General features: G+C 43.2%; 2 long non-coding RNA genes across 10 annotated transcripts in view; one reads left to right on the top strand and one right to left on the bottom strand.

The window, feature by feature from the left end:
• LOC105487956 (uncharacterized) overlaps window positions 1-23,885 on the bottom strand; it is a 322,232-nt gene that overhangs the window by 63,611 nt on the left and 234,736 nt on the right. The gene's annotated exons all lie outside the window — the stretch shown is intronic.
• On the top strand, window positions 8,428-9,047 carry LOC139362456 (uncharacterized). Its single transcript, XR_011621547.1, has 2 exons — window positions 8,428-8,505; window positions 8,922-9,047. It is a non-coding gene; the product is annotated as an uncharacterized lncRNA (long non-coding RNA).

Here is a 23,885-nt window from a genome sequence, read left to right on the forward strand (position 1 = left end):
TGTAATTGTCCTGCTAATACTGCACAGGGGCTCTTGGGGCTTCGCTGAGGTCAACATCGCTTGACATGGGTGCGCTGCTGCCCAGAGAGCGCGAGCCAAAGCTGTCCATCTGGACAGTGGTGAGCCAGGACACAGCTTGTGCCCAAAGAGAAAAAAAGTGTAAGCTTCTGACGCTAAAGGCAAGGGAGAGCCGGCTGCTAAGGGGAGCTTCCAGACTAAGCAGCTGAGACAGGGTGGACAGTATAAAAAAGCTAGTGTGAGTAAGCTGTGTAAAAAAGCTGCTGCCAAATAAAACCGTATTCACCTGCCTACGGCCTGAGTGTTCTTTCTGCTCATCCACCCACTCCTTCCAGAGCGCAGCATAGACTAGAACCTGACCCTGGGCTTGACACTTTGGTGTAGTCATGGACCTAACCTGGCTATATTGCATGATGCTGAGGCTTGGGGTCCCAACAATCCGTTACCCAGGCAATGAGCGTAGTGTCCAACATGGGGTTCTTCAACCCACAGTCCCCTCCCCTCCCCTCCTATCTAATCCCCAGTGTCTGTTGCCATCTTTCAGTTCTCATGGATTCAATGTTTAGCTCCCACTTGGAAGTGAGAACATGTAGTTTCAGTTATCAAATATTTTAATCATAAAAAGCCAAAAGTACTAAAGTAAGCAGAAATTTTAATATATAAATTGAGAAAGGCTTTTTAATTATGAGAGAATTCAGAAGGCACACATTTTCAAGTGGTGAAATTTTCAGGTCTTTAAAAAACACCTGTCTACAATAAACAGTAAAAACGAAGGAAAACAAGCTAAGGGAAATATCTGCAACCCAAATAAGTGACTTGGTAGTATATAAGCAACACCTATAAATCAAAAAGCTTATGACCAGACATTTCATAGAATAGTAAATGCAAATGGCTTTTCATCATATAAAATGCTTAAGGGAAATTATCACAACACAGTAAGTGCAGAACTCAGGTGATCTACTTGGTTGCCTTTTTATTCAACTGTGCCAGACATATTGCAAAGGGCTTGACTTCTTAGGGCTGGGAAGATATCAGGCATGTCAGACCAAGAAGCACTGACACCTGCTGAGGGTGGGGGAATTTAGAACAGCCATAGAAAAGAAAAATTCCAGTTGCAACCACAGGTAAACTGCAGCCATGGAGGCTGTGGTTGATCTTGATCTTTTAAGTCCTCCTCACAGTAAGCCATCCATGACAGCCACAGAAGAGCTGCTCCTTAAACTGGTTTGATACCTAGATGTGGCTGATGGTGGGTTCTCAGGGCTATGTGTCTCCAAGCTCTACTATGGGGACCCATCGTTGATGGAAGACATGAGATGCCTTGCTCTGAAGTCCTGAGCTGTGAGATCACACCTCCTGCGGTCTACTCCAGCCAACGACTGAGCCCTGTGAGGATACTGAGGCAGGATGGTCCCGGAGGCAGCCTCCTCTGATGGTCAACTGGAGCTCAGTCCTCCCAAGTGGACTTGATGAAATTTGCTTATACTTCCCTGGTCAGACTTTAAACTGCTGTGTGGTGTCCTTCTACTCCACTCCCTATTTTACCTTATTTTCTCTTAAAATTCTTGCCCCTTTAATGTGCCTTGGCCTCTCAGAACCCAGACAGGTCAAGTGGGAGAGAAGCAGAAACAAAACTGATTCTGCCTTCTCAAGCACTTCGAGTTTATCTTAGAAGACTCACATTCCTCTTCCCATGGGGGAGACTCCAGTGGGTCAGCTTTTGACCAAGAAGCCATTTGCAATGGGGCCAGCAGGCCTTGTGGTATGGAAGCCTATGGGCTTCCATAGTATGGTTAATCCAGAATTTCAAAAATGAACATTATGTTTCCTTAGGATATGGCTGTGACTAAGTCAGTATTGAATTTCCATTTTTCTAGTCAGGCATCTTGGTTTTCTATTGTTCAATGTCATACCTGAAAGAAGTGGATGAAACATCTGTATCACTTAAAAATAGTGAAATGGTAACACCCTTAGCAGTGAATGAGTCCACAGTTATAGGAGTGGTCTCACGGAATCAAGGCCCACAGTAGGTGGGCCAGTGGGCCTGTGAAGTTCATCCAGCCAGGTAAGCAGGTGTGAGGAAACCTTGACATACCCACTTCCAAACCTGGGCCTGAGATTTGGACTAGGAGGGTCCCGATTCTATGCTGGCTTGCTTGCTTCACCTCTAGGACCCCTGGAGAGTTTCTCATGGACACAAAAGTAAGTTGGCTAATATATCCAATACCCATGATTATTTATTATTTTCCATGACCTTTCCCCCTCAAGGTCTTGAAATCCTGGGGGCCCCAGGGAGGGAGGGAAGTGGAGGCACTGCTAAAATTCTCACCAAATTCTCACCAAGTCTCACGTATACCTTGAAAACATGTGATGTAAAGATCTCAAGGGGAAAAGGTCAGTGTTTTCACTAGGAAAGTCCCATAGGGAGCCAGGGACGCTCCTGGCTGAGCTGACCCACCCTACTCCTCCCTCAACACCTTCATCCCCAGCTGCCCACCCTACCTGCCTTAGCATACAAAGCATGATCTCACAGGCAAGACGCTGAGGACCCAACCTAGTATTCTTTCCTGGAAAGCACTTAAAAACACTGTGTGCAGAATTAGGTTTTTCCAGTAAGGAAAATTATCAAAATCTTTTCCTTTTGGGTTTCCCCTTAATCTATTACAAATTGAGAGTAAGTACAAACATAGAACTATTTGTATTGAACACTTTGTGTTTTGTGAAGGTAGGTATGCCTTCAAGTTATGGAAATAGAAGTTTTTTGTTCCAAATAGACTAACAGGCTCGTGTCACCTTAGGGGAGGTTTTCTGGTTCCTGTTATTTTTATCTACTATATTAGTAACATGCATTTGGAGACAAGTCAGTTTTTCTATCCATGTAAGACATTTCTATCGCACATGAGATAAAAAGAAAGCCACATCTGCTCTCCTTGCACCCATGAACCAGGCTCGGTTCCCATCTTCTCTGCTCTGTGTCTTCTGCTGTGGGAGGCCCAGGTGACTTTGCCACAGCTTCTGTTGCCCTGTGGCCTGTAGGTGCTGGGAGATACAAAGGACATCAGGACACCCCAAAATCTGGGAAATGGTCTTGCTATTGCTAAGCCAGACTTGACCACCTGTCTAGAACCAAGTAAAGAGCCTTGGAATATAAGTAGCAAAGAGACAGCAGCCATACTTTCAGATGGCCCAGGCTGCTCTGAGGCAGCCACTTTGTCTTGTGACGAGCAGGTACCGTGAGATCTACAAAGACAAAGAACACCCCGGAAGCCAGGCAATCAGACAAGGTGGTCAACTAGATGCAGTCAGTTGGAAAATGTGTCACTGAGGGACAGGGACATCGGGAAGACTGGTGCATACCGAGCAGATCTTCAGCAGGCAGGTGTCAAAGGGGATGGCAAGCAGACACAGATGCTGGGCTGAAGCGGAAGGAAGTTGGGAAAACCTGCACAGGACCACTGTGTACCAGGACTCACTGCTGCCCCCTTAATGACTCCTGGGAATGGGATGATTCGAACAAGCAAGGAGTGACCCCCTCTTGGCATGGACTTCTGAAATGTGGGCAGGAGGAGAACCCCCACCTTCAACAGATCCTTGAGCTAGCAGGGAGCGCCACCTAGAGAGGCGGTAGGGGCAGAACTCCAGGCTGTGTGGATTCCAAAGGATTTGTTGCAGGAGTATCTATAGTGGAGCACAGCCAGGGACACCCATTCCCCAAGGCTCACCTTGCCCCCGCCCCCAGGAGACTTTAGCCATAGGGGGATTGTCCAACCTAAATGATGCCAGGTGATCCTGCCTATGAGATGAGGGCCAGCCTGATCTCAACATTGTCGCTAGACTCTCCTGGGGCCCCAGCCTGGCCATGCCTGCTTGCACTGCAGCATGACTCCATTCTCATCTGGAAGCTTGACTAGGGAGAGAGAGTCCACCTCCAAGATCCCTCGGGTTTTTGGCAAAATTTCCTCGTGATTAAGCTAAGTCAGAAAGGGAGAGAATCTCTGTACACACTGATCTCTGACTTTACAGGAAGCCCAAGATCTCTTTTAAAGGTCTTCTGATTAAGTCAGTCTCATTCAAAATAATCTTGTTTACCTTAACTGATTTGGGGTCTTAATTACATCTGCAAAATCCCTTCACCCCTGTCATGTGACATGGCCTAGTTAAGGTCCTAAACATCAGGTGACAGATTACGATGTCATCACAGAATTCTGCCTACCATGGCAAGAGTTCCCCAACACCATCTTTAGTTAGCCAGTGACCATAGTGAAGAATCCACTTTTCGCTGCTTATGGAAGGCCATCTGGAAGAACATCTGAGGTATAAGAAAGCGACAGCTTCCAAAGGTCAAGTGAAACAGGGTAAATTGAGGCATAACAGAAACTTAGAAGTGACCCAGGTGGTTGAAGTATTGTATTTCCAAAAGTATCACATCAGCAAAGCCAAAGTGTGCCCATCGGGGCTGTGCAGTCTTAATAGCTGAAGAGCACTGAACAATGTTCAGCAAGATCATGTAATCAAATTGGGCTACCTGGAGAAACTGACTCTCTAACTTGATTCAGTAGTTCAAGAACTGTCACATCCAACTGAGAACCCAGCAACACAACTTCAACAATGGCCACCATAAGCAACATCAAGTTAGCTTGAGTGAAGGAGGAAGCAGTCCTACTATCCACAGCTGCAAATGTTTGTCCCCCGAGCCCTGGAATGTTGCACACCTAGGACTCTGATACACCCTAGTCTTCCAACACTGAGCAACAGAGAAGCTGGTACCTCTGTTTTGGAATTCATCATGGGATTCTGCATCTCATGATGACTACTACACCTATGTGGGGCTCTCCAAAACTTGCCGAGTCTCCATTTCCTGTAATGTAGATCAATTTGTACAACCCTATACCTTACCTAGGGAAGACAATTCTAGTATCCTAGAATTATTTCTCCCCAAAATGTCCCATCGGAGATGAACTGGCACTGTTCTTCAACGTGGAAACCTCTGAGAAAGGTCTGTAATCCAGGTACCTTTCTTGGGTATATGTGAGCCTAAACAGACTAACACCCAAGGATTGATCCTTTCCTATTTTAAAAAACAAACAACAACCTGCCCACATTTGTCTTCATGTTGAGAGCCTGCTCACCCAAATTTCTAAATTATGCACAGCCATCAGGTGATTGAGAACAACAGCAGAAACTAGCCAGTTTTTCTTGGCTCCCAGTTTACCCTTAAGCTGAGCTTACCTCAGTGAAGTATCCCAAATAGATTCAATATAACTTGATTTTTGCTGCTCCTCATTTATCTGTTTCAAAACTTAGAGTGCTATTGAGGCTGGGGGATATCAACATGCAACTTGATAGCCTTCCCTACTAGATGTTTATAAATAGCTCTGAAGTTGCATGGTAACATAAATTTTCTATTTTTAGGAAGCTATTGTGATATTGTTGTAAACTTTGACAAAGAGACCATTAGGTTGCATGTTTATATTTTGGGCATATATTAAGAAGATAGAAAAATTTTGGAAATCACATAGTTAATAAAAGTACTTCATAGAATATTGAAAATGCAGGTGAAGCAGTTTTACAGAAAGAATGAAAAGACATGTAATCAATCCCAGCACTTTGGGAGGCCGAGACGGGCGGATCACGAGGTCAGGAGATCGAGACCATCCTGGCTAACCCGGTGAAACCCCGTCTCTACTAAAAACTACAAAAAACTAGCCGGGCGAGGTGGCGGCGCCTGTAGTCCCAGCTACTCGGGAGGCTGAGGCAGGAGAATGGCGTGAACCCGGGAGGCGGAGCTTGCAGTGAGCTGAGATCTGGCCACTGCACTCCAGCCTGGGCGACAGAGCGAGACTCCGTCTCAAAAAAGAAAAAAAAAAAAAAAAAAAAAAAAAAAAAAAAAAAAAAAAGAATGAAAAGACAACAAGAGTAAAACAAAGTCTTAATAAAGGTGGGTTCAAGTTAGATTAACAAAAGTTCCAGGTATTTAGAAAAATGCAGATTATTAAATAATGCAAGAAAGCCTGTAAAAAAATGAAGGGCATGGATACCCAACACAAATGGAAAAATAGACTTCAAAAGTCTATTTTTGTAAAACTTGAGGATACCAAAAAATAAAACTTCCATTTTTTTCCCCCAAACGAGAATGGCAGAGAGAGAAGGTACAGAGAAAAGAAGGGGACTAATACAATTCAAACAGGACTCTTCAAAATTTTGTCCTCCTAAAATAGTAACTACATGAGAATTCAAACTTCTAAAGAAAATTATTGGGCATATTAATAACATACATGATTGTGTGAGAAATGAATTGCTTAGGGCAAGCACAAGGAAAGGTAGAATTTTGGAATGCATTTCTCCATTGAGGAACCTTGAGTTAGACCTGAAGGTCCCATGAGTTCTGGGTATCAAAAGGAGAGGAAGGTCTTAAATATGAGTTTTTGGGCAAGAGTGTTCTAATAACCTTACGCATTGTCACTGAATAGTCACAGAAAAACAGTTCTCATGACAAAGTGTTTTCACTGGACTCAACCCTGCCTCAGCCTCCCAAAGTGCTGGGATTACAGGCATAAGCCACTGTGCCCGGCTTGTGAATCAACAATGGTTATCTTCTCTTGGTGACAATTTGCCCTGTTTCCTACAGATTATATTTCAGATCACAGGCCTGTTGAGACTCATCAGAAACTGATACTTAAACATGAAAAATATTGATGTTTTAACCTTAAATGTGCTGCTTCCCACTAGTGCTTCAAATGTAAAACCTAAGAACACAGTCAGAAACACTTGAGAAATTCTCATGCCAGATCTGGACAGGCCAATGAAAATGCAGGATCCAAGAAGGGATCAACTCTCAGACAGTAGATTTCAACCCAAAACCTGGAGATCCTAAGAACAAAATATTCACTACACCCTGCTTCTTGAGGATTTGTACGTGATAAGCTTGTAGTTTGTAATATAAGTGTGACAAATTAGTTCTTCCAAGTCCACCAACATTTAATTTCCCTTAGGCATGTTGTTCCACCCTAAATTGTACACATTTTGTACTCAGTCTGGGGCATCATGCCCCATCTCATTCTCACGCCCAGCTTGCTGTCCTCCTCCCCTCTGCCTAGGAAAATGGTTTCCTAGGCAGTGCACCTCCTCTAGGCAAGACTGGAGGATGACAACACAGACGCAATGCATCACAATGTTCTTCAGTTTCCAGCACATAAGTTAAGAAAGGCCATGATGAGTGAAGCTTTGTCCCCACCAAGCAACTTTGAGATATCAAATGATATCTGCTCCACAAGATTAATTTGTTTTTTCAAACTTGTATTTTTTTCCCTAGATGTTTGCCATCCTTTACAGGGCAAGATAAGGAAATACAAAAATATGCATTAAAACACACCCTCAGTCAGAGCAGTGAGAACATCTTAACTCAAAGACATCGTAACTAAAATTTGAGAATGGCAGGAAGAGAACAAGTCAATATATATGCAAATCAAATAGCCACTATAAAAACCCAAAGGACAACAAGAGTAGTCACCTTAAGGATGCTATTAAAAAAAATCTCATACTCAAAAAAATTTTTAAAAATTAAGATATGTAGATACATAATCAATATCCTCCTATATAAGATCTGATATTACCCAACTGAAGAATGTAAAGTTATAAAATGAATTTAGCAAAAATATGGTACTATGTAAAAATATATGGGATAAATAGAATATGACTGAAGATTGCAAAGATTGCAAAGATTGCAAAGATTTCGTGATGACCAAAAACCACAAAAACTAAAAGGAGGAAGAGAAGAGAACAAAGTGAATTTGCATCAATCATTCAAACACCTCCCTCCTCCTGTACCCCAAAGCATAAGTAAAGAGTTAAGATTTTCAGGCATTTGGATTCAGGGCACCCTCCATGGCCCTGAATGTGTGGTTCAAATGCTTATGGACGCTTCTCTGCTAAGACAACTAATTTAACTAAGTTACAGATGTCATCAGAGGGGAACAGCAATAGGTAATGGACCAGTTCTTCTCTGTATTATGTATTGATAAAATAGTTTACTTCTGCTAGTACAAAACTTTATCCTTAATTAGAATGTAGATTTATATAGATTCAATTGAGAATTCAGAACATCAAATTACTCATTAGAGGACTATAAAAACATCAGGTACATACACAGTGCTATACTCTCAATCTAGTTAAACCTGAAGAATACTATACTCTTCATGATATTTGGAAATACTAAATACAGTCTATTTTGTCTTTCAAGAAAACATTTAATCCAGAAGAACTCCAAGATTTCGGATTTAACAATTTCATGATGGAACCCATCAACTTTTAAAGAGGACAGCAAAAGGGAAAACCACTCCATGAGATAAGTTGCTCATGACACCTACCATAACCGTCCCTGTGACTTTTTAGGAGGCCAGAAGCCTACAGATATTGATTCTACATCATGAGAACACATGAAGCAATATGTTTTCCTAAAGATAGAGAAGAGAAGAGAGACTGGGAAAGGTGAGTAGAAGGATGAGGATGAAGAGGAGTAGGTTAAAGAGTACATACAATTAGATGGAATAAATTTGCGTTTGCTAGAGTAGGATGACTATAGTTAAGAATATATTGTACTTCAGTCACAGACATCCTAAATACCCTGACTTGACCACTATACATATTTACCCCCATGAATTTGTTCAAAAACTGTTTTTCTACATGGACAAATCTTTTAGTTTACTTTCAACCAACTCATTTCAAAGAAAATCAGGGCCGGTAGCACAAAGGACACGCCTGCATCAAGACCTCCCAGTCATTTAACTATTCCCTACATGTGGAGCTCAGCCTGAGATTAGGGGAGAAGGGAAAGCACTTTGTCAGACGTGAGGTCTGTCAAATGTTAGCCCTGAGCACAACACTTCTGGACTCTTGCCCCCCAGTTCTTCACCATCCAAAGAGTCTTGGCAGAAATAGTTGGAAGCCTGAGATCTGAGAACCATTGATGTGTAGCCCAGGGGGAAAACCATGGTGAACCAGGCCCACAATAAATCTTGCCTTGTAATCTACATCCCCTGGAACTTCCTTGGGGGTATAAATACATCCACCAGAACAGTTAGGTGATGAGAAACCCTATCTGGACCATCCCAAATAACCTTGTCTTGAGACGGACCTTCATATGGAAGGATCAAGAGCATCAGACCAAGGTCAAAGCATGACGAAGGCTATGTCCCGCAAGGCTGAGCTGATGGGATCAAATACCTCAACACAGAGGTGGGCAGAGTTAAAGCCAAGTACATGGGGCAGTACCTTCCACTCAAGGCAGCAGTGTGTGACCCAGGAACCTGAGTGAGGATGGCCAGGGACTACAATAAGGAGGGTTTCAAACATCTCATTCTTCCTTCTCATTCAATCTCTGGCATTTTTACATGAGAGAATAGTGTGAACTTTGATAGGCTTCCTAGAATCCATGGCAGCTAAAGAAAGTAGGACATAGGAAAGAATAAGTTCTTTTCACTAAAAAAGAAGTACATTGATCATTCACATTCAAATGAGATGTAGACAGTTCTTAGAGTTCAAAGACTGGAAAAAAGAATACCTTAACAAAACTAAGTGTTAGCACTTCAGATCATATTTTCCCTTAAATTGTAGTTTTTTGCCAATAAAACGCAACAGTTAACATATTAAAATATTCACACTAGGGTGGAAATCCGATGTACTTGACTTCCCAGTGAAGCATGAGAGTTGCAGAATATTTCTACAAGGTTTATCTTACATTAATTCATGGCAGAAAAAGTAGATCTGACATATGATGTAGGTAAATTTTACAGACAGACACACACCGTTTTTGGAGAAAGCATTAAAATTTAGAATACAAGTCATCCTTTAAATTCCATACATTGTCAAAGGTTTGCATCCTGAAGCATTTAATTCGAGCAGGCAGTGAAGAAGGCAGAGATGGGAACATGCCTAAACAGGAGTCAGAGCTATGTAAAAATCTCCTCCCAGGAGAGGTAGAAGTCCCCACCACAGGAAGACGGAGCAGGGAGCTACTTGCTGCAGTCAAACACTGAGACTGTCCTAGTCCACGGTATGTTGCTATGAAGGAATTCCTGAGGCTGGTTATTTTATGTGTTTTTTTTGGCTCATGGTTCTGCTGAATGCACATGCAGCGTGGTACTGGCATCTGCTCAGCTTCTCATGAGGGCCTCAGCCTGCTTCCACCTAAGGCAGGAGTAGGAGAGCCGGCATGTGCAGTGATTACACGATGAGGAAAGCAGCAAGAAATCCAGGGGGTGATGCCAGGCTTCTGTTGCCGATTGGCTCTGGCAGAAACTAACAGAGCAAGGATTCACTCCCTACCTACAAATAGGGCATTAATTTACTCATGAGAAATCCACTTTCATCACTCACACACCTCCCATTAGGTCCACCTTCAACATAGAGGCAAATTTTAATATGAAGTTTGGAGGGATCAAACATCCCAAAGGTAGGAGATCCCATCCCTCTTCTGCTGAGACAGGGAAACCAGATGGTGACATTCTACTGTAAAAACTGTTGCCTCATGCCATATCACCTGCCTCTGGATCCATTTGTGTCTATGCAAAGTCACATGTCTGCAGAGGGGTAATGATGCCTTGGGAGAGATGTAACTACAAAGAATTTGAAAAAGTTGGTAGACAGATGACCGGACTCTCTTCCACCCTGAGGGACTGTCTGAGATGCATTCTACATACACCTGTATTCCCAGTGGAGCTCAGCTGCCATCAGCCTAGAAGTGACCAGCTCAATGCTGTGCCCCTCACTGGCTGTTCATCCCACCCCATCTCACATTCACCGCTCCCTCCTGAGCTCCCTGGGATTACCTCCAAATAAAGTAGTTGCCTAAAGTCCACATTTCAGATTCTGAATTCAGCGATCCAACCCAAGCTATTACTTCCATTTTTTCATTGGCCAGACTTAAAGGAAAAAAAAAATCAAAGTTACTTATATCAAGAATGTAAACTAGGACCTGTCTTTTTAATGTATCTAGGTTAGGATGTTAGGATAAAATTTAAGGAGATTTATTCAATTAAAATTTCAAAATTATTTGCATAAATGCCTGAAAAACACAACCTGCCAAGTCTCATATAAACTGTGTTAGAATATACAGCTTCTCTACCCCCCAAATTTTAAAGCCTTCCACCAAAACCACTCTATGAATGAAGGCTTCTCAACTGTCTCCCAAATCATTCTATGAGACTCCATTTCACTGGAATATTTTCAGATTTGAAGCAAAGCTCAGGGTAAGACACAGTTGTAGCATCACCCCCCAAAACTTTCTAAGCTCCCACTTACCCCGACTTGAAGCTCAGCACACTCCAGGACCTAGTGAGGGTCCTCCCTTCACCACCCCTCTCTAGTGGGACACTTTTTTTGGAGACTTGCTCTGTCACCCAGGCTGGAGTGCAAAGGCATGATCTCGGCTCACTGCAACCTCTGCCTCCTGGGTTAAAGCAACTCTCCTGCTTCAACCTCTCAAGTAGCTGGGACTACAGGTGCATGCCACTTCGTCCAATTTATATGTATTTGTATACATACACACACACATACACACACACATTTATATTTATATACATTTATATTTATATACAATTTATATACATGTTTATAGTTATTTATTTTTGACAGTTTTGCTCTTGTTGCCCAGGCTGGAGTGCACTGGTGTGATCTCAGCTCACTGCAACCTCCACCTCCCAGGTTCAAGCAATTCTCCTGCCTTAGCCTCCAAAGTAGCTGGGATTATAGACATGCACCACCATGTCTGGCTAATTTTGTATTTTTAGTAGAGACAGGGTTTCACTATGTTGGTCAGGCTGGTCTTGGACTCCTGACCTCATGATCCACCCGCCTTGGCCTCCCAAAGTGCCAGGATTATAGGCATGACCCATTGCACCCAGCTGGTGTGTACTTTCCTTAAACATATACCCAAATTTAAGGATATGCAAACTTTCCTGTCAAGTGATTCCTAGTCCCACACCAGGGCACTAAACACCTTATTCACACTTAGATCAAGGTCTCCCTGTCCATCCCATACCTTCTTAGATCAATATGGTGATCTGGAATCAGGTCTCCAGACATGGTATCAGGGTATGTGCCGTACTAGTCAAACCTTGTCAGGAATAAAGGAGTACAAACCTGTACGACCCTGCAGCTAAGAGGATGAATCCCCACTGAAGGCCAATAATGGCCAAGACAATGCCCAGTTAGAAGTCCTCAGGTAAGCACCTCTGCCTGAGATGAAAATGGCAAGAATGAATCAATTTGAAATATGAGCATAAACATCATGAACTGAAATTTCCAAAAGAGGGTATTATTTGGATTTTCTATGAATGAAACTGATAAAATTAAAGATCTTCCAACAAAGTATCCAATAGGCCTATATAACTTCGCCACTGAATTCTGCCACCAGTTATGACACCAGTCACACACCAATTATTCCAGACAATGTAAAAAGATGGGAATATTTATCAAAAGGTTGCTTTCCCCCTTGGCAACCTAGTGGGTTCACTAGAACAGCAGGCAGCATCCTCACCATTTCTGTTTTAGACAGACTATACACTCACATCTCGGAGTGGACCATGAGGTTTCTGCTCATTAGTTGCAGGTGAGCATAGTATCACAAGAGGCTGGTTAAGTCTCACTGATGGCTGACAAAGTTCCCTCCCCCCATTTGGAATATTCTCTACCCTCCCTTATAGCTACCTCTGTTCCAAATGTCAGAACCACCTAGCCCAAAAAACGATGTCCAGTACAGACCTCAAAGAGTCCTAGACCAGGAATGTAAGACCAGTAGCTGCTTCCACATCAGAGCCCCAGCTCACACTTGTGACCCAAGGAGACTGGCAGACCCACCACTCCCCACACCATGGGAATAGGGATACCAGAATTCTGTTCCTTTGATCAGAGACTGAGCCCTTCTTTCCCAGAGGGCAAGGTGCTGTTTTTAAGGTGACCAAGATTGTTCCATGCGTTTGTGAAAGCCTCGGACTAAAGGCATCAAAAGAGAAAGGCAGATGCTTCCAGCACCATGTGTTCTATCAGTCCTTCACCTCCTTTGAGTGGGCTTCCAAGATGCTGCACCTACCAGTGACTTGAGAAACTACCAAAGATATCAATCTCTCACCAAGAATGCCTGCTCATTACAAGATAAGGGGTGATTCAAGAGTATCATCTGCTAAACTTTCTAAGAGAAACTGGAGTTTGAAGCAGATATGGGTCACTTCATTAATAGTGAGGACACATCAGTACACAGGCATGAGAGGAGACTCCCTTTGCTCTCTGATCTTCAAGGTAGACCAATGAAATCCTTCCCTTAGTGCTAACCTGAGATGACCCTAGAAACAGGGTCCTGGCACAAAGGTATCAGTGTATGGGCCCTACGAAAAATAAGGCAGCTGTTCCTCATCTACTTGCAGAAGGGTTTGGTCCTCAGTTCTCTTCAGAGGTAAAGACACTCGGCCAAGTCCTGAAGGAATTTCAGGCCAGAGGATGGACTGTACCAGCCCCACAGTGTTGGCAGACTGCCATGAGTTATCCTGAGAGTGGACCCAGTTTCTGGAACTGGGTTGCTGAGAAGTCTGCCAGCTCCAAGTGGTGCTATTACCCTGGGTGGATGGAACCAATTGAAGGAAAGAATTTTCAGGATAGAACCTGAGGAAGCACCTGTCAGTGTATAGCTACTCACTGGACAACTCTCATTAGGGCCCCCGTAGGAGGCTCCATCAACCTCTTAGCACCCAGACTCACCTGGCCCTTAAGAGATCCCAACTTGTGTGACCACTAGTAACTGAAGTGACAGGATATTTTAACATCCATCATATTGGATTAAGTTTCTGTGAAGGGGTACAGCTGAGTCTTTCAACATTTCCTTAGTATGTCGGATCAGACAGAGCTTCCACTGTCTAGATATATGTTTACCAGCCCAACAGGACAGGAAACAAATTGGACACACTACAGAAAGGCTATCATCTGGTCAGACTCAGAGGTTATCTTATAGAAATATGACCAGTCATAATCACAACCTTACATGGCAATGACTGAGAGTATCCCCTGATGCATCACATGAGGCATTTGTGGGAACCACTAAGAGCTGCTGCACACATGCTCCAGGGTGGGACAGCCTTCACTGGGATGAGCTCCATGAAGGGCTCAACTATGAGTCAACCTAAGAGCAACCTGTGTTCAGATCAGAGACTCTGCACACCTTAGAGCACTCAGGGAAGATGCAGCTATGATCTGGATTAGTAAAATGACTGCTTTCATTGCTTATGTTCCTACTGCCTGTTCAATTGAAGAAAAGGCATAGGGCAGGTGCGGTGGCTCACGCCTGTAATCCCAGCACTTTGGGAGGCCAAGGCAGGCAGATTATGAGGTCAGGAGATCGAGACCATCTTGGCTACCATGGTGAAACCTCATCCCTACTAAAAAAATATAAAAAATTAGCCAGGCATGGTGGTGGGCACCTACAGTCCCAGCTACTCAGGAGGCTGCGGCAGGAGAATGGTGTGAATCTGGGAGGTGGAGCTTGCAGTAAGCCGAGATTGAGCTACTGCACTCCAGCCTGGGTGACAGAGCAAGACTCCATCTCAAAAAAAAGAAAAAAAAGAAAAAAAAGAAAAAAAAGAAAAAAAAAAAGGAGAAAAGGCACAGTAAGCAAAAGAAATGTTTGCATTTCAGTCACTCAAACACCTTGTTTCAAGGGGCTCCTCCTCAGAGCAGGGTGAAAGGTGGTTAGGACTTCAGGCATTTGGGTTCAAGGTGGCCTCCGTGCCTGTCACTTGTGGTTCAAACACCTAAGTGTTCTCATTCTCAGAGAAACCACAAGCAATGGGAAATAAAAGGCTGTCATCTGAAGGTTCTGCCACTTTAAGATACTTAATCTACATATCTTGAAGACAATCTTTGAGCAATAATCCCATGGTAGCATATTCAAGAGCCAGAGATTTTGGAGCCCAAGTGCATCCATCTTGGGGCAACATCGGAGAAACCAGGCTCAAAGTAAACATTGTGCATGTAACAGCTGCCTGTGGACATGTCTAGAGAGTAATCAGAGCTAAAGTCTCTCCCAAAGTAACCAGAGGGAGAGAATCTCACATGGACCATGTGAGATTGAGAAGATGGAGAAGATCTGCTTATGGCAAAGAAGAAAGGATACCAGGAAGACCAGTTTGAAAATTCTATATGCTGTGGCCTTGAGGGTTTGGCAGGATGACATCACACAAAGCCCAGACACCTGTTGGCAAACAAAGCAAAATAGTCTTGGAATTCCTCAGTGTTCATTGTTCTTGTCGAAGATAACCTGGAACCAAGGTAAAACACTGCAGTGAATGCAGCAGGACCACAGTTTCAAACACATTTCACTCTCGTCTGATTCAGACCTGAGTGTTTTGAAGGAGATGTCACGCACCAAGCCAGCCTTCATTAGGATCCACAGGGCTAAATGCAAAGGTTAAGACCATCCCAAGATGATGAATGTCAGAATTTTCAGCTATGGAACAAGAACAGTCCTATTGCAATAGGACTGATGCTGTTCCTTTCTCACTAGAGGGGAACCCAAGTGTATTAGTTTGTTTTCATGCTGCTAATACATACATACCTGAGACTGGTCAATTTATGAAGAAAAAGAGGCTTAAGAGACTCAGTTCCACATGACTGGAGAGGCTTCATAATCATGACAGAAGGCAAGGAGGAACAAACGCATGTCTTACATAGCAGCAGACAAGGGAAGAATGAGAGCAAAATGGAGAAACCCCTTATAAAACCACCAGATCTTGTAAGAACTCACTATCATGAAAACAGTGTGAGGGAAATCGACCCTATGATTCAATCATCCCCACCTGGTTCCACTCTTGATATATGGGGATTATTATAGTTCAAGATGAGATTTGGGTGGGGACACAGCCAAACCATATCATTCCACCTCTGGCCCCTCCCAAATCTCACATTCTCACATTTCAAAACACAATTATGCCCTTCCAACAGTCCTCTAAAGTATTAACTCATTCCAGCATTAACTCATTCCAGCATTAACTCATTCCAGCATTAACTCAGAAGTCCAAGTCCAAAGTCTTGTCTAAGACAAGTCCCTCCCACCCATAAGCCTGTAAAATCAAAAGCAAATTACTCCCTAAGATACAGGCATTGGGTAAATACACCCATTCCAAATGGGAGAAATTGGCCCAAACCAATGGGCTACAGGTCCCATACAAGTCCGAAATCCAGTGGGACGGTCAAATCTTAAAGCTCTGAAGTGATCTCCTTTGACTCCATGTCTCACATCCAGGTCATGCTTGATGCAAGAGGTGGGTTCCCATGGTCTTGGGCATCTCTGCCCCTGTGGCTTTGCAAGGTACAGCCCCTGCCCCCATGGGCTGCTTTCATGGGCTGGTATCAAGCGTCTGTGACTCTTTTTTCAGGTGCATGTTGCAAGCTGTTGGTGGATCTACTATTCTGGGGGCTGGAGGACAGTGGCCCTCTTCTCACAGCTCCATTAGGCAGTGCCCCAGTGGGCACTATGTGGGGGCTCCCACCGCATATTTCCCTTCCGCACTGCCCTAGCAGAGGTTCTCCACAAGGGCTCCACCCCTGCAGCAAACTTATGCCTGGACAGGTATTTCCATACATCCTCTGAAATCTAGGGAGAGGTTCTCAAACCTCAATTCTTGAGGTATGTGCATCCACAGGCTCAACACAATGTGTAAGTTGCCAAAGGCTTAGGGCTTGTACCCTTTGATGCCATGGCCCAAGCAGTACCTTGGCCCCTTTTAGCTACGGCTGGAGCAGCTGGGACACAGGGCACCAAGTCCTTAGGCTGCATACAGCAAGGGTCCCCTGGGCCTGGCCCATGAAACCATTTTTTTCCTCCTAGACCTTCAGGCCTATGATGTGAGAGGCTGCAGTGAAGACCTCTGACATGCCCAAGAGACATTTTTCCCACTATCTTGCTGATTAACATTTGGCTCTTATGCAAATTATGCAAGAATTTCTCCTTAGAAAATGGGTTTTCTATCACATCAGGCTGCAAGTTTTTTGAACTTTTATCCCATTTCCCTTATAAAACTGAATGCTTTTAACAGCACCAAAGTCACGTATTGAATGCTTTGCTGCTTAGAAATTTCTTCCACCAGATACCCTAGAAATCATCTCCAAGTTCAAAGTTCCACAAATGTCTAGGGCAGGGGCAAAATGCTACCAGTCTCTTTGCTAAAACATAGCAAGAGTCACCTTTACTCCAGGTTCCCAACAAGTTCCTCATCTCCATCTGAGACCACCTCAGCCTGGATTTCATTGTCAGTATTTTTGTCAAAGCTGAGTTTTTAGGAAGTTCCACACTTTCCCACATTTTCCTGTCTACTTGAGCCCTCCAAACTGTTCCAACCTCTGCTTTTTACCCAGTTCCAAAGTCACTTCCACATTTTAGAGTATCTTTATAGCAGTGCCCCACTCTACTGGTACCAATTTATTGTATTAGTCTGGGTAATTTACAAATAAAAAGAGGTTTAAGGGGCTCAGAGTTCCACATGGCTGGGGAGGCCTCACAGTCATGGCAGAAGGCAAAACGCCCATCTTACATGGTGGCAGGCAAGAGAAGAATGAGAGTCAAAAGGCAAAACCCCTTATAAAACCATCAGATTTCATGAGAACTATCATGAGAACAGTATGGGGGAAACCAACCCCATGATACAATCATCTCCACATGGTTCTGCCCTTGACATGTGGGGATTACTGCGATTCAAGGTGAGATTTGGATGGGGACATAGAGCCAAAGCATATCACCCAGGAACATTGGGATCCCACTGGGAAGTATGGACAAGTGTGAGAGACCGGAAATCTCAGTGTTATCCTCTAGACCCCCTTTTTCTCAGCCCAGAAGTGGAAAACAGCACCTTGCCTGTTGTCTCATCCCATCAGGACTCTTTCCCATGACTTCAAGGTCATTGTCCTAAGGCTTTCCCAAAATTCTCCCAAGGCAGCTCAGCCTCAGACACTAAGGGCCATCTCAGCTTTGCAGAGAGCAGATGAACCTTGATCAATGGGTTGTCAGTTTGAGAGTGAATCCCAGAACACCGTTTCCTAGGAGGCACATCCTGAGATGATTCTGAAATGTTTCCTTTCAGCATTCCCGGTGAGACTGAACCACAACAGCCCAGAGGCAACCAGCCCAATGCTCTGCCCCTCTCCGCTGCTCTCTTTCACTGCTCCATCCTCTGGGGCTCCAGCATCACTTCTTAAAAAAAAGATCTTCCAAGCACAGGTCTCAGATTGTGAATTTAATGAATTCAAACTAAGACTTCAGCATTTTCTTTCATACTTCAATCAGGACAATCAAAGAGTAAGAATTCTCTCATTTGATTGATACGAAAATATCAAGTTATTTAAATAAGGAATATAACATGGAACATATAAAGTCTCTAAAATTATGAGGTTTGTTCAATTTATATCCCAGTTATTTGTGCTAATGCCTGAGAGACAACTGAGCAAACCTTTTGCAACAAGTAAATATAGGATGTACATGTTGGCTATGAAGAAAATGATTCTCTAATTTTCAACCTCCCACCAAAAGCACAGATGACAAGGGCTCCTTGCTTCCTCTACACTAGGAAAACTTCCCATTTTTCCAGACCAAAAAATAAGCAATCTTTAAATTATTGTGAAAAACTGCATTCCATTGAAACACTTTCAGATTTGAAACAAAGCTCAAGGTAGCACAGACACAGCCTCATTCATGGTGATTCAAGTTCTCAAGGCTCTGCCCAATTCAGCTTCTTTATTCTAAGAAGTGCCAGCTGAACAAGGACTGAAGTGGAAACAAACTCCCTGAGGGGATACCTGTGAACACAACCCAAAACAGCCAATATTCCACATCACAAGGAGTCGGGAGGAAAAGTCACTGTGGCCCAGGAGAGACACTTGGCAGTGTCCAGTATCACAGAGTAACAGTGAACAAGGAGCCGTGAAGCAGTGACAGGCAGTGTCCACCTTCAAGCCTTTACGCTCCCTGTGCAGTGCCTACCGTGATGTTGTATCATCCCTGATGTGCTGTGCTGGAAACACAGGAGTGGGGCTTTGAAATGTGAAGACACTGAAACGTGTTCCGAATAGAGGTAGGAACCCAAAACAGGTCTGTACATACCCACTCCTTCATCTAAGAAAAACCCTGCAAGGTTGCAAACCTACCTAATAGAGCAGAGGAAGGGTCTTTGGGAAAACAGATTTTATAAAATAATGGCAAAATCCATAGGAAGTGGAATACATCTAGCCACACATCAACAGAAATAAGCTGCATCCTTGGGACATGCTTAAATACTATATATATATATATATATATATGGAATTATAAATCCTCTGGAGTACGGTAGACTTAGTTTCCACACAGCAGCATATATTTGAAGCTTCATTCCCTTCCCTGATACCACTCAGTTCCTTCTTGGTTGCAGGTATTCCAGTCTCAGGTCAGTGGCCTAGAAGGCTGACTCAACTGATTGAGACCCCACAACTCAATAATTTCCACCTGGTTCCACCATTGATATGTTGGGATTATTGCAATTCAAGATGAGATTTGGGTGGGGACAAGGTCAAACCATATCATTCTGCCCCTCTGTATTATACTTCTCTGAAGCACAGGCTTTTAACGATACAGAAATTTCTTTGTCACATCATTCCAGGTCCCCACCTGGACACTCAAGACCACACATTTTCCATTTGCAGTATTTCAAAATATCAAGCTGATATTTGCAGTTTGCATGACAGGTATGTTTTAAAGCGTATGATCTTTGAGTACCATCCCTTCATGGAAAGAAGGCTGTGTCATTTTACAGGTAACATGCCTACCACTACTGCAAGATTTGTTTGATGATTAAAGGAAAACTTTTCTGTATCAGTTTTTCTGACTAAAGCATCAGCAGTTATGAAGCCTCAACCCTGAATGCTTTACGATCTCCAGCCCTCAACATCCATAGATCTTGACACTAGTATTAATGAGCCTCTACCACAGCTAAAACATCTACAATCAAAACCTTGATCTTCCAGTGTAGATGATCCTTGTGACATCTGTGAGAAGCTTTACTTTAACCTGGTATGAGACTAGTCATCTGTCTCAACTAAGGAAAAGTTCCAAGAACAAGCAGACTACTAACCAGGAAATTAAAGCATACAATTTTCCATAAAATATTTAGTGGAGGGTCCTTTTAAGGTCACCAAGGATACCTTCAATGCTAGTTAGCAGGTAGGGTAAAAACAGGTAGGGGAAAGCAGCTTCATCCACACAAGGAAAAATGACATTTATCATTAGTGCTAACTTGCCATTGGATGAATGTTTAACTTTCCAATGAAATGCCCTTCAGCTCCAAAGGGGTGTTATATTCCACTACACCCTTTTTTATTTGTATTTTGAGATGGAGTTTTGCTCTTGTTGCCCAGGCTGGAGTACAATGGCACAATCTCAGCTCACTGCAATCTCTGTCTCCCAGGTTCAAGTGATTCTCCTGCCTCAGCCTCCCAAGTAGCTGGGATTACAGGAGCCCACCACCACACCCAGCTAAATGTTTTGTATTTAGTAGAGATGACTTTCACCACGTTGGTCAGGCTGGTCTCGAACTCCTGACCTCAAGTGATCTACCCACATCAGCCTCCCAAAGTGCTGGGATTATAGGCGTGAGCCACCTCACCTGGCTGCCTTTTTAATGCATGAACCATACATGAGACTTAAGGGTTCTAACAAGTTGAGGACCAATAGCCAATTTCATGTGCCAGGTAATGCAAACTCTAAGGCTCTATCTATGGGACCACAGGATGATTTGAAACATGGTGACATCTAATTGTTTCCAACTTACATCACCTGAGCAGTGCTTAGCACCCTCACGTGCTGTGTTCCTGAAGGAAACAGGGAAACCAGCTATGCAGTCTCAGACTACCCCAGATCTGGTCCCTCCATAAACTCCTCTCTAATTGGGATTTTCAGAAATATGTGTTTTGGGAGGAAATATTCAGACTAGTTCTTTTATGATGTTTTTCATCTTTAAGTGACACACAACATAGAGTATTTTCTAAACCTGGGTCTTCCAAGTTTTAGAGTTTCCTGGTTTTAGAAGTTCCACAGTAACCAAGAGACATCTTTTGAGTCAGGTATTGAACAACACTCCCTAGACCACAAGTGTTTCAAAGAGATCCTCCCGGAGATGTGGTTTATTGACGTGTAGGAACCGGGAACGAGCTCCTTGCTGCTGAAGGCACCCAAGACCCATTCCCAGTTTTAGGCAGAATAGGACTCTTCTATTCAAATAAAGAGCTCAGAGAGCAAGACCTTCCTGTTCATTGTTACTGTAAGGTTGTCTTCACCCCATACACAAAAAGAATGAAGTTTCATGCTCATTTTGTCACAGCATCAAGACAACCATTCACCAGCAATAGGAACAAGGATTGAGACAAGTAATGAAGATGAAAACCCAGAGTGAAGGAAGTTTAACATGCCCCAGTTGTTGCATGACTAATGAGATAGCAGCAAAGATCAACATAAAAAGACCAGAAGGAGTTTACTAGAAAGTGCCACACAGAGCACCCTGGAGTCATATGGGATCATCCATGAGGACCATAAAGACTGTAAGACACACCCTGAATTCTCAGCTTTACGGCCAGAGTAAGATGCCCATATCCCCAGACTTCCCAGCTGGCCAGGGAGCTCCCTGTGTTTTGGAAGCCTGCTTCTCAGTGTGAAGGATGAGGGGTTCTATGTCTTCTCGCGCTTCCTTTGGCCAGTCCGTTTGCAAGCTGTAGTGTGGCTAAGAAAGCAATTCATTATAAGAAGTGGTGGAGTTATTTTCCTCTTGTTACAATCTCCTACAACCTCTGAACTGATGCCATCAGGAAAGCTTTCCAAGAAAAAGCCGGACCAAGGCTAATGACTGGAAGTCATGATCCATAGCTGCCTCTTCCACCCACAAAGCGCCACTGGCTTACAGTGTTTAGCTAAGCATCAGTGAACTGTAGCAGTGTGGCACCATGCGATTATAAAGGTTTCGGAATTTCACTCCAGGCCTCCTAGATACCCAGGGGAGAAGGCACAATATTGCCCATGATGATGACTACCCCGTACCTGTCTTCAACAATATTTATTCATGCCAAAAGAATCCAGACATAAGCTACGATATACCTCCACCTCTAACCTTCTAATATTCAAATTCCTGTGGGAAAATTTCAGGAGCAGCACTGGAGACATCAGAACTTGGGAGGAAATAGATATACATCATGACCTTCAATCCTGAACATCCCCACCAAGTAAGGAACAGAAACATTTCCTGACAGTCTCTTCTTCAATACATATGGACACATTTTATAGCCACTACAAGATCTCAAAGGACAAAGATACTAGCCACTTAGAGTATCTTTAACAAAACCTTACTCAATTGAAAGTGTTAAGAGATTGATGTATATAGAGTTCATATCCTCAAAGTTATGGGAGCAGACATTAGGCCAATAACATAAGACAAATATTTAGCCAAAAAATACTACATAAAACATGTGAATACTAAAGAATATGGCTGAAGACCACAGGGAGAATTCCTGATGACCAGAGAAAAATCAAAAGGCTAAAATAAGGAAGATGAGAGAACAGAATGTATTTGCTTTGATCATTACAATGAGCCCCCTCCTCCTGGCCCCCTGAAGTACAAGTAGGGACATTCAGGCATTTGGGTTCATGGCACCCTCCATGACACTGGACATGCAGTTTGAACACCTATGGACCCTGCCCTGCTCAGACAGCCCATGAAACTGTCCCAGTTATCCAAACCACTTTAAGAAATGGCAGTAAACAGTTCTCTGCATTGTGTATTTAGAAAATAATTTGTTACCATCAATATAAAATATTCTTATCCTGGATTGTCTAGGAGGAGACCGTCAGAAAAATTAAAGAGAAAGTAGAACAGGGAGGGGGAACTGGAGGTGGCAATCAGATTAAGATGTGCCGATTCTGCAGCCAAAGGTAGTCCTGCCTCTGACATTGAACAGGGTCTCCACACTGAAAGATACATACAGAGCCACAAGGCAAGGAATGCAAGGGTCTCTAAAGTTGGGTAAAGAAAGGGAACAAATTGATTCATGAAGCAGCCAGAAGGAAACAACCTTGCCAACAACGTTCGTTTTCTCCAAGTGACCGTATTTCCAATTCGCTAACCTCTTGAATTATTTTATGCCCCTAACTCAAAACTCACTTATGATGGCACGTGACAGGAAATAAAGTACCTGTATGAAAATTGAAAATCTAAGTTCAGCATTCAGGGTTGTCTACAATAAGGTGTTGTTAACCTTGTATTACTAACAAAAGTCCTCATAACTTTACCTGGAAACACTGAGAAGAAAGATACAATAAAAATTCCCACATATTCTCTTAGCATCCCAGTATACACATGTGCGAGTTATATCGTGGACACATTCATACACAGTTAAGTGTCAAATACATAGGCACAACTGCCTTAATAGACTGAAACAAAGAAAAAATAGATTTCCTCTGAAGGAAATGAAAGACCATGAAATATCTTCCCCCCTGGATTCTACCACCAACTCAAGCAGAAATACATCAATTGTATGCTAATTATTTCAAACAATATTAAACCACATTTTTCCAAATGACACTTGTCCCAATCAACTAAGTGGATTGACTTAGACAAGCCGGCGCATCCTCAAATTCTCCATCCTAGAGAGGCCCGTTTCACAGAGGAGCACGAGATTGCTGCTATTCATCAGCAGTCAGTCTGCACAGCTTCCAAGAGGAAGAACATTTCTCACCAAGCACCCACTACAGCAAGCTCTTCCTGACCAACTGTGAACCTCTCAGGCTCTTAGAGTCACTTGCTCAAAAAAAAAAAAAA

The sequence above is a fragment of the Macaca nemestrina genome, chromosome 3 (assembly GCF_043159975.1).
Source record: "Macaca nemestrina isolate mMacNem1 chromosome 3, mMacNem.hap1, whole genome shotgun sequence".
Lineage (NCBI taxonomy): Eukaryota > Metazoa > Chordata > Mammalia > Primates > Cercopithecidae > Macaca > Macaca nemestrina.